This window comes from Siniperca chuatsi, linkage group LG19 (assembly GCF_020085105.1).
Source record: "Siniperca chuatsi isolate FFG_IHB_CAS linkage group LG19, ASM2008510v1, whole genome shotgun sequence".
In the NCBI taxonomy this organism is placed as follows: domain Eukaryota; kingdom Metazoa; phylum Chordata; class Actinopteri; order Centrarchiformes; family Sinipercidae; genus Siniperca; species Siniperca chuatsi.
Window position 1 is genome coordinate 19850122 of NC_058060.1, and position 9525 is coordinate 19859646.

Consider the following 9525-nt stretch of genomic DNA (forward strand, 5'->3'; position numbering starts at 1 on the left):
GAGGATCCATCCAGTGTACCATTTTTTTGTTATCCTCCGTGTCATGATAGTTGATTGTGGGCTTTCTGCTCGACACAGGCCATAAACCTTCACAGACACAAGCAGCCTAACAAGACTTAAGCATGTCTGCTTCAAGACACTGAACCAGTGGCTTCTCTCCCTCTCTCTCTGTCGCTCTAGTTCAGAAAATGAGAGAAGCTTCTCAAAAAATGTGACTCTATAATAGTAGCCTGTGTGTCCCCAGGGATACTGAGCTAGCACGGTCTGCCAGTCTATCACACAGGAGCACACTGCTTTTGTGACAAACTGGCAGACTAACATCTTTCATTCCTGTAGCTCCTCTGTGCACTTCTTCTTCTTCCTAGACAATCCTCACAATAACCTCAGTGGTGAGTGCATGAATACACAGTGTTCCCCGTTGCTTACTGTTGAATCAGTGCAGTGCACTGGTGGATATCAGCGCTCAAACACTCTACATTCATTTAAAAATGGTGTTGAATACATAGCAGAGAGCTGTCAAAGCAACACAAAAGGTCAGAGTAAGAGATTTAATTACTTTTTATTGTGCAACAAATATCCCCGCTAACCCCAAGATCATTTGCTTGCAGCAGAAAAGTCGTGCTTCATCAAAGTTTGCCAGAGGATAGACTTACGTACGAGCTCTATTTTAACAGGTGAGCAGCACGGGCCATCCTTAAATCCTTCAGAGGCTGTATCCATTACAGGATCCATGAGAGGTGGGTAAGAGGCAGAGAGCATGGACGGGCTGCTTCACTGCACACCACACAACCTCTCTTTACACTAACTGGCAATTGTTAAATTCACACTCATGTCAATCTTCACAATTTAGAGCCCTGTCAGGTATCTCCTTGTGGACAAAACTTCCCTGCAGTCACTGATGCCTCAGAATGAAACAGAAAAGTAATCCTGCAGTCTGATGCCATCGCTTTCTGCTGTTTAGTTTTTTTCTTATTATTACACAGCAGCTTTAAAGATTCATGAGGGGGGCTTGCATTCAAACAAGCTTAATATCCATCCTGTTTCATACTAGTAAAAACACAGTCTGGCAGAGGGAAGTGAATCATAGTGCCCCAGTGACTTGGAAGTGCCCAGATATGCAAATGTGTGAGTTGGTGCGATAGATTATTCAAATGCATAGATGCTTTGCCTTTGGGGTCGCCCTGCTGCCGAGACGTGGTCATCCCCCCATGCGTAATAACCCCCTTGTGCTGCGTTTCCTCTGCAGAGTCGGGGGTTCAGGCGCATGGGTGACACAAGGTGACACGGTCTAGCCAGTGGCCTCATAGGCCACCCACGCAAGAGGTGAATGGATGACTGACTGCTTGACATCCTTTTTACAATTTCAGAAGGCGTCTAGGTTACTGGAAATAAGAATGTGCAAACTCATTTTGGCATAAAATAAGCTGCTTTATGTTTGTCATCAAATGCAGTGTGGTTTGTCAGAACTGCAACAGAAAAGGCAATATCAATGAAGTGGTTTAACCGTATGGTGTGGATGCGTCATCATGTTGCAATCTCTGGATAACTAATTTTGAAATTGGAAGACAGATTTGTTGAAGGAAGGTTAGAAACTATTGATTGTATAAATCTATGGAGCAATTGTGCCTTTAAAAGGAATAGTTTGACATTTTGGGAAATGCACTTATTTGCTTTCTTGCTTGAGTTAGACGAGAAGATTGATACCATTTACATATCTGTAGGGTAATTACACATGCCAAGTCAAATTTATTTCTGTAGCACATTTAAAACAACATGAGCTGACTAAAGTGCTTTACAATACATATGCATTAAAAAAACAGATCAACAAAGAAACAAGATAAAAACATAGCAATTTAAGTACAATTTTACAATTTTTCTTTTTCAAAGAAAAGAGGTGGGCCTTGAGCTGTGCTTTAAAAGACACAAGCGAGGGAGCAGATCTGATTTGGTGGGGCATTGTTCCACAGATTGGGGCCCACAACTGCAAAGGCACTGAGGCCCTGAGCTTCCACCAAGCCCGAGGTACGACCAGAAGTGACTGGTTAATGGACCTGAGTGACCTAGTTGCAGAATAAGGGGTTAAAAGGTCAGATAGGTAAGGGGGAACCAATCCATGAAGTGCTTTGTATACAAACATTCAAGTTTTGAAATTAACTCTAAAACTGACAGAAGGCCAATGGAGGGAGGCAAGAACGGGGGAAATGTGCTCATCCTTACGGTTACCAGTTAAAAATCTCGCAGCAGCGTTCTGCACATACTGCAGACGTCAGAGTGAGGACTGACTGGCTCCCATGTACAGAGTTGCAGTAGTCGAGATGAGTGGCAATGAAAGCATGGATTACTTTTCGCAGTTAAAAAAAAACTTCCTCTCACCACAGAGTTTCTGTTTGTCAAATTTAAAAGCAGAGTCAAAAATCATCCCAAGGTTTTTGCATGAGGTTTCACAAAGGATGACAGTGGGCCGAGCTTCACACACAGAGTGCTGGTTGATTCAGGGGAGCCAAAGAGAACCACCGCAGTTTTCAGATCATTTAACATTAAAACATTTTGGGACATTCATTCTTTAATGTCCTGGAAACAGTCAAATAGAGGCTGCATTGACTGAGGGCTGTGGCATTTTAGCGGGAGGTAAAGCTGTGCATCGTCCGCAAAGCAATGGAAGGAGATGCCATGCTTCCTAATGAGGGGACCCTCACATTTTATCTAATTTGTTTTATCCGAACAAAAAACTAAGTGTACAAAGTACAATTTGTGCAGGACTATTTCGTGGCCAGGACCAGTAACTTCCTGGAGTCTCCTGGCAACTGCTCCCGTCGTCTGTGGTCATCTGTGGTACTCAGCCCCAAGCCCATTGGTTCCTACTAACGAAGTTGATCCTTAAAATCTGTTCATACATAAATAGTGCGTTGGTTGCTATTTTTTAGCTTCAGCTGGATACACATTTGGTGCTCTCTCTCTAGTGGTTTCCAACCTTTTTGTTAGACAAAGCCACAGCCCTGTCAGATGAACTCAAGTACCCCTTCAACACTCCTGACATGGTCTAAATGTGTTCACTTGAATTGAATTGATTTTAAACTGGATGTTATTTGACACAATTTTTTATATGAAAGTGGATATTGTTAGCCTACAATAATGTTTTTGTTACGTAAACTGTCAATGTTTGGGCGGGTTGGTCAAGTTTGCATTCACTACCACTTGGACTGACTGAAACTGGCCATTTCAACTAATATCTGATACTTTTAGCTAACTTTTAGACCTCTCTGCTCACTTGCTAGCTAGTTGTCATGCACTCTCAATCATCATGTCATGTTCAAATGTTACAATTGACTCAATGTTTTCAAATTGTAATTTCTATTTGTTTTTCAAATTACTTGAGGAGGAATCACTACACTATGGCAGGACGATGTGTGCAGGATTGACTCAAAATAAACTACAATGCCCGTGTTCATGATAATGAAAGAACATGTCACTGCACCTGTGTGGCTCATTAATGTGTTGTTGTTTTTTACAGCAATACAGCTATGGCACAGAGGAATATGCTATATCAGTATTTGGCTACACAGACAATATTTATTAGTTGGATCAAATCATTTTTGGTTTTGATCATGGCATTTGTTCACAATAACAAAAGTACAGAATATCACCAAATTTCTCATTTTAACTTTCCTGAGATCCACTACTTCTGTCAATAAAAAGTGCCAAAGTGCAAGGTGAGACTGGTACATTTTTCATGGTTATTTGTCAAATTAGCTACTAATAGGAACCCCTCCCCCACTGCAGTTTGATTCATCTGCCACCAGTCTAAGGTTGTAACTGCTAATTGCTTTAGCCTACACAAGCACCAGATAGGGATATTGATTCCTCATCCTCACATCAGATCTTGAGTGACACTGAGAAACCAGTGGCGATAGACCAGAGCATTACGGGGCATCACACCGCTGGAGGAGGGTAATTTACCGGGACCGTGTACACACATGTACATACTGCGCTCGCATTTAGAAACTCTGCAACACATGAGGACAGGTGGGAAGTGGTTGGCGAAGAAGGAGAGTGCGAGAAAATGTGCTCACTCAAAGTACAGCATCAGCAGATGTAATTAAATCTTGAGTATTAAAAAGCAAAGATTAAGTGTGTGTTTAATGGATCAATAATGATGGACAGACAAGACAAAGAAGATTAATCAAAGTGCTCAGAATATACAGCACTTAGGCAAGCAATTAATATGTCAAGGAAACCTCGCAGGGACAAAAAAAATCAGTTAAAATAAATGTAAGAACGGCTTCAAGGGCTATTACTTAGGATTATCACCATTGATTTTGTCTATATCTGTGTGTGAGTTTGATGTTAATATCCCTATTGATCCACCACTTTTGAGCAGCTTTTGATAGACACCACTCACACATTGCATCTCATAAAACTTTCAGTTTTAGATTTCATTACAATGTCTGGACCATTCCCTCATTTCCTCAAGGAGGGTTATGAATATCGATCCACTCCAGATAGAAAGCATAAGTTCAGCACATGCTTTGATGAAATGCGTCTCAACTTTTTTCAATTAGGGTAATAGTGCATCAAAAACAACTGGGACTGGGAGCCCCCAAGTCAGTATGGCTGCTGGCCAGGACAAGCTAATTTCTTTGGCTTTGCTTCAGATGTTTTGCATAACATGACTTAAACTGACTGACAAAAAGTAGTAGGAAAAAAAGCACAGATAGAAGAATGGAAGTAGAGCTTTGTGAGCTATGTGTAATAATCCCTGCAAAAGGGAAGAGAACTGTACTGTATAGGGTTATGTTGTATATTTATAGCATCCACAGGTCTCTATTACCTAATGATAAAAGCTAATGGTAACAAGCACAAATGAAAGGGTTCCTGCCTTTTCCATTTTGATTATGGTTATTGTTGTTTACTGTGGTTTTATATTCTGGACCCACAGGATCTGCAGAATCTCCTGCAGCCTGCTTTGTTTCTGGCTCTACTGAACCAGAAAAGATGGATTTTTAGTGGATATCTGGGGGCTTGTGGTGGTCTCCCCCCCATTACACTTACTGATACACTTCTAGACATTAACTGTATGAAATTAGGAAATCAAACAGCAATGCTATCTCAGACCATTGCTTTGCTCTCAAACTCCCAGCATCACTGATTGCAGAGTATAATATACAGCGCATTACTGATTGCTGAATATATACATTCTAATCTAACTGTTACATCATATATACTTTCTACAGATTGGATGATTGCTTCCTCCTTTCCATGAACAAGAAAGAAAAGTTATTTAAATAATTCTACTTCTAAATTCTCCTGCCTGTCCAAAATCTGGAACATAGAATCGCTGCTGTACTTAACTTAAAACTGCGTCAATTGTAACACTTTCTGTACGTGCAGTGTGAATAACAGCCATAGCGAGCGTATTGTCATTTCCAGGTTTCAGCTCTCTAAGTTTTAAAAGTAACTTTACCTTCTCTGTTTCACATTTCCCCCTCTGTAAACCCATCTGCACACAGTTCCCTTTTTAAAAGGCATGCTACCACTTTAACGAAAAAATGATGGAGGATATGTCAACCGGGTCCCTCTTTACTTGTCATGATGATGCATGCAGTGGCAACTGCAACACTGGTGCATAAAGAGTAGAGTTGAAATGCTTAGTCGATTGATCAATAACTTAAATCAACAGAAAATTATACAGCAACTATTTAAATAATCAACATAATCAATTTATGTAATTTTTCAAGCAACAATGCCATACTTTTGGCATATTGTTAGAATTTGCTGCTTTCTTTTATCTTAAATTAAATATCTTTGGGTTCTGGACTGTTGGTTTGACAAAACAAGACATATGAAGACACAACTTGGCCTCCTAGAAATTATGTTTATATACAATTAATTCGCAACAGCAAATACATTTTGAGGGAAACGTAATGCCAGCTGGATTACATTTTCTATTAACACAATAAGGAAGTGTTGTTAATTAACTGGCAAGTCGCAACTGAACGCATCAGTAAAATGTTCACTGACAGAGTATTTAATTGGTTTTCCACTAAAATATTTGCTTGCGGTAAATTTTATGGTTATGTTTAGGCGCTGGCACTGTGATCCCTGAACTCCGTTCCGTAAACTAAGAACTGAGGAGGTCATACTACTAAGATCATACTATTGAATTACTTAATGTTATTTTAATATGATTATCATTGATCGGTTTTGCGTTTACACTGCAGACAGTAGGCTAGGAATTTGTCTCCACTTTTTTGTTGCTCTCAGAAATAGACAGAAATACAGCTAAAAAAAAAGGACAAGTTCAACGTGGTAAATTAAGCACCATTACAAGAGATTGGTGTGCGCAAGCGCCTTGTCCTTACCGCATCACTGTGCCATCACTGTAATGCCAAAAATGATGTTAAAGCACACCCTGGAGTGTAAGATTGTACAACTTCCAACAAAATAAACGATATAATAAAATGTATTCATATTGTGGGGCAAGTCACTTTAAAAATAAAAAAAAACTTTTTGCTGTGTTATCTCCATTTCCCTGGAAACACATGGGCTCTGACTAATAACTGGAAAACAATCAGTCACCTCAATAGAAACCTATGTAATGAAACCTAATTTACTACTCCAGCAAGTAGGCCGACCCTTAGTAACGACCTAGCAACAGAGACGATTTCTAGTCCCTGTTGAGTCTCCCTGCCAACTTCAGCTAATGCTTTCATTTGATCATGGGATTTCCCAAACTGAATAAATACCACACATCTAAACACAAAACTGCCTTGCTAGCTCAATCTTGTTGTAACTAAGATATGTTTTTTGGGTTTTTTTTTCCATGGACTGACTTAACTAGTGCGTCAGCGAACTTCACATGCATTTTTTATAAGCTAGTAGCACCGTGTCAGACTCACCGGCACAGCTGAGGGAGGATGCCAGATCTTAACAAATCAAGGCTAAACAGTTTTCATGTGACCCAAACATTTCCAGTTATTCCAGAGCCTTGTAAAGTCAAAATGTATTGAAAAAAGATAGATGGAATAATTTCCAGAATTTACAACATGTTTTTTTATCTAACGAAATATTCTGCTTCAAACCATGTTTGTTGGCGATTAACCTTTCAAAAACAACATTTGCACTGAGTTCACAAAACTGTTTGCTCTCCGGCTTACCGCAAACAAGGGAGGCACGCACCTGGCGGAGTGATATTTTTAGTGATGAGCACGGTGTGCTGTCACGCTGATTTGAGCACGTTCTAAATGTCTAGTTGACCAATCAGATTGCTTGGTCGGAACTATTTGTTGTATAACAAACACTAAGCTATGTGCACATATGCGTACAAAAAACAACAACACTAACATTTGTAAACAGTAAGACAATTAGTGCAATTGTGCAGAGTGCAAATGGTGCTGAAATAAATATGGTTAATGTAACAGGTTGTTTACATGAGGTAGGTGGCTGTGACAGTATATATAGTATGCACAGCTGCATAGAAAGGGTTAGGGTTACAGTGGAGTTCGAGGGTTAACCCCTTTCACTTTTCCAGCAGGTGGGAAACAGAGTCTTGAGATGTTTCAGCATTTATTAATTAACAAAGTGTGAAATTCACTGTACATTTAGAGCCAGACTGACAACTTACTGCTAACCTTTTCCTCTGCTCTACTCCATTCACTGTCAATTTTCTGCCGCTCGCTCTTTCTTCTTCTTCACTTCTCTCACTTGTACTAACCACACACTCGTTACAAGCTTTTACTGCACTTTTGAACTCTGTCTTAGCATGATCTGTTCTGCCCGACAAAAATTGTGCAGTCGGCTGCTCGGTAGAAGACGCAGAGAGAATGAATTAAAAGAAAATACAGCATGCAAGAGAAAAAGAATGCTTTATTTATGTATGTACATGTACACACAGCTTAGAATTCACCATGGCAGCGTTTTGCTGGCCCCCAAAAAATAAATAGGCTAAAAAAATCGTCGAGCATTGGCAGCTAGATAGGCATTGCCGATTGATTCAATACATTGACAATCCGCACAAGCCTAATTCAAACAAGATCATTTCATGTGTTAGTGTTACTGGTGCATTCTGGTCAGATTTAATTCTTTTCTTTATAAAAACAAGATTTCATCTTCAAAAAATCAAAAAAGGAGGGTGTCTCAATATGGTATATCATAAGCAGGTTAAGAAGCTATGTCAATCCTGTATGCACAACTTGGTAACACTGTTTAAGAATGGTTTAAACTAATATCGGTATGTTGCTTAGATTGGAGTCAGTCAACCAGGATAGCTTGGAGCATATAGGCTATTTTTGCACAATAGAAATTAATCAGCATCACAGCAACAATGTCATGTAACATTATCAATATTACCTAGCAAAACTTAACATCATGAACCACATGGCCCTCAGTTTCAGAAACAGCCACAGAGTGGAGCAGTGGCAGGTCCCTCATCATCTCCTTATAATGATACTGAGGACGTGAGACAAGGTGAGCTCATATAGTGGCAACTAAAAGTTATTCCAAGGATTGTTCAAGGGTTGAATTTTGTGCTACACCCTTGGTTGGAAGGCTTCACCGTGGAATTTGTGATTTCACTATTTTCTGATGTTTCATAGGCCAAACAGTTAAAAGATGAATCAATACTGAGAAAAAAAATGTCATTTGCAGAGGCTTTCAGCTTTATCCATCCAAGCTTCCAGTGCTCTGCAAGCTTTACTTTGGCCTCGGTCATAGAAGCATCCAGGCAGATGCAACATCTTCAAAACTTCAGGATCCAACTCTGCCTAAATATAGGTCAACACTATCACCTCTGTACAGCTCTGGTCTTCACCTAGTCCAACTTAAACTGCTACAGGTCTGAGGTATGTGCAAGATTCTGATTGAATCCAACAGGACCTAACAGGACATGAAAATCATCTGATAACATGAGCCACACAAACTGCATCTTCAGTCAGGCAATCAAAACACCAACAAATTACTCACTTGGCTCAATCTTGGTAGAGATTGTAACTGTTTACAGTATTTGGGCCAGGAGACAGCCATGCTGGCTATTGATTTTTTTATTTTTTTGTTCATAAGTTAGCAAGCCTCAGTAGACCACTAATGACATGTGCCAGAGAGAAAAATTCCTATAAGTGAGAAGGTTCTTGGAATAACGAAGCAAACTTGACAATGGGAGTTTTGAATGCGAAGGACTCAAGCTCTCTGCATGGGCTGAAAAAACATAAGGCATTTGTTTGTCTGAAATGGGGGGTGGGGGGTGGTTCTGGTCCCATGTCTCCAGAGTCTGTGTCTAGTTTAATTTAGGTGTGTTCAGATTTTAGTGTGTATTTTAAAGCGTCTTGGATTCGTGTTAGATAGGTCCTTTTGGTCAGGCGCTCATTTTCACTACTCTTTAGTTGCTTTATACCTGCTGTTTTATTTCTGTAATGCTGTTCTCAGTTAGCGATTGGAAACCTGATGCTCTGCAAACACAAATAATTAATCTCACACCAGATGTAAATACTGTTAAGACAATTTGTATTGTAGAGGCATAAAGGCTGATTATTA